Source organism: Acinonyx jubatus, chromosome B1 (genome assembly GCF_027475565.1).
Source record: "Acinonyx jubatus isolate Ajub_Pintada_27869175 chromosome B1, VMU_Ajub_asm_v1.0, whole genome shotgun sequence".
NCBI lineage: Eukaryota > Metazoa > Chordata > Mammalia > Carnivora > Felidae > Acinonyx > Acinonyx jubatus.
This window is the reverse complement of record NC_069382.1, coordinates 130,629,728-130,632,688: the sequence shown is the minus strand read 5'-3', so window position 1 is coordinate 130,632,688 and position 2,961 is coordinate 130,629,728.

Below are 2,961 nucleotides of genomic sequence, written 5' to 3'. Positions count from 1 at the left end.
AATGTTATGGGAACTTGTGTTCCCAGTGCAGGTCTCCTGTTCTGGGGTACCTGATGTGGGGTCTGTTCCTCTCCCTTCTTCATGCTTGTGGCATCCTTTCCATTTGTGGCTAGTTTCCAGGAGTTTTGTTCCTGACTGTGTCTCCCTTCCTACCCTTTTTTATTTTATTTATTTATTTAAAAAAAATTTTTTTTCAACGTTTATTTATTTTTTTGGGGACAGAGAGAGACAGAGCATAAACGGGGGAGGCGCAGAGAGAGAGGGAGACACAGAATCGGAAACAGGCTCCAGGCTCTGAGCCATCAGCCCAGAGCCAGACGCGGGGCTCGAACTCACGGACCGCGAGATCGTGACCTGGCTGAAGTCGGACGCTTAACCAACTGCGCCACCCAGGCACCCGTCCTATCCTTTTTTAATGTGGGTTCCTCTCTACGATGAACTGTGGAGAATCTGTTGTGCCAGTCTTTTTCTGGGTTAGTTGTGCCTGTATGGCTGTTATGTAGGTGTGTCCTGGGACAAGGTGAGCTCTTCTTAACTCTGGCATCTGCCCAGGCTCTCCAACAGGTATTGGTTAAGCAAAAAAACAAAACAAAACAAAACAAAACAAAACAAAACAAAAAACAAAACAAAACAACAAAAAACAAACAAGTGAATGAACTGAGAAAAATTGGAAACATCGTACATGTCTATTACAAAACAATCATTAATTATAATATCATTTAGTACTGTTTGCCCAAGAGAAAGCATGAGGTTAAACTCTAATGAAAGAAAAAGCTCTTTGTGATGCACTGGTAAGTTAAAAAAAACAAGTTACAGAATATGATGTATGTTATCAACATATTATGTAACACATACAATAAAAGAATGTAATGTATTTATCATATGTATGCTTGTGTATGCCTTAGAAACTGATCAAAAGATTGTGCATTAGTAGCCTGACCTCTGGGGAATGGGATTGTGGGAGATAGGCTTATGTTTTCTATTTTCCACATTTCTCTTTTGAACGTTTGTAAACACACTTTTATTTATTTTTTTAAGTTGATTTATTTATTTTTTGGAAGAGAGAGAGAGAGAGAGAGAAAGAGAACCAGCTGGGGAGGGGCAGAGAAAGAGGGAGAGAGAGAATCCCAAGAAGGTTCTGTACTGTCAGTGCAGAACCTGATGTGGGGCTCAATCCCACAAACCATGAGCTGAAATCAAGAGTCAGACACTTAACTGACTGAGCCACCCAGGCGCCCCCATGTAATTAACACTTTTTTTTTTAATGTTCATTCATCTTTGAGAAAGAGAGAGATGGAGAATGTGAGTGGGAAAGGGGCAGACAGAGAAGGAGACACAGAATCTGAAGCAGACTCCAGACTCTGAGCTGTCAGCACAGAGCCCAAGGCAGAGCTTGAACCCACGAACCGTGAGATCATGACCTGAGCTGAAGTTGGATGCTTAACCGACTGAGCCACCCAGGCGCCCCTAAAATAATACATTTTAAAGCTTCACTTATAAAGTTATTAGTTTTATTATTTTTAAAAAATTTATTATCTTATTATTTTTAAATTCTAGAGAGAGAGAGAGAGAGGAAGAGAGACAGTACATGCAGGGGAAAGGGGCAGAGGGAAAGAGAGAGAGAATCCCAAGCAGGCTCCACGCTCAGCATGGAGCCCAATGTGGGGCTTGATCCCACAACCCTGGGATCATGTCCTGAGCTGAAATCAACAGTTGGATGCTTAACTGACTTTAGGCATCCCTAAAGTTCTTAGTTTTAAAGCAAAAAATTAAAATGTCATCATGAACAAAAATTCTTGCCAAAGTAACAAGGGAAAAAAATATCTCATAACAATCATACTCTCCTCAGTGCCACACATAGAAAGGATTCAGTAAGTCATTTGATCAACCAACACTCTCACTATCAGAGAAGCCAAAGTTGAGAGAACCCCTGCACCCCTTAATATCTGGTTGCTATTACTATCTAGACCCTTGCTTCCTAAAGGAGATTCATAGACACTCAGAGATTAGAAATGAAAACTCTATTTTATAAACACAAGAGGTTGTTTTTTAAAAGCACAACATATTTATCATTTATTTTCAATAAGTTGTTTTTATTAATGGTTTATTTTTCATCATTTGTTTTTAATGAAAAACAGGAGGATAGTTGATGTAAAAGCAGTCTCTTACATATGAGAAAAACATAAAAACAAGATTAGTCTTGATGTGGTGGGAATCAGATTTCTTCTCTATTAAAAAAAGAGACCACTCTTCTTCTCCCGTCAGATCCATCGTCTAGTATTAGGTAGTCAGCCTAATTCCTTTTTCAGCGTTAGTTTTCATTTTGAAGCTCAAAACTATCTAAACATATCTGGTACCAATGATATGTGAAAGCATAAACTATAAAGAAAGAGGTACCATGAGGTTAAAAATTCAGATATTCAGAGATTCAAGAGAGGGTCACCTTTTGTAGCGTCATAGTATTTTAAGAGCTTATGAAAAGGACAGAAAGTATGGAGGGCCCACTCTTAGTGGATATATAAGACCTATATAAAGGACAGAATCAAACAAGAAACCATAGAATACCGTTGCACTGTTTTGGGCTGATGAAAAAGGGAGAAGCTAGAGAAAGATTCCAAATGTTGAATTTCATAGAAATAACCTCTCTGTCCTTTGGAGCACAATCGCCTGCTTAAATTTGTTTCTAACTGCTATCTCACACTGTGTGCATGTTGATAAGGTCTTCAAACTTCCCTGTGTAAATAAGTTCTCTTTGTGTTTACTTTTGGAGAGGTAGCTTTGTTCCCCCGTAAGCAGAAAGAAAAAAAATAAAATCTCTTAAAGAAAAATTACCTTTTAAGTATGTTTATGTAAGCATAAAAGTTTTTAAGAGGTGTGGAATGAAAAACGGATCTGACTAGTAAAACTACATTAATATTCTTGAGAAAGACAGGTAATTAGTCTTGTTCATTTGACTGCTGC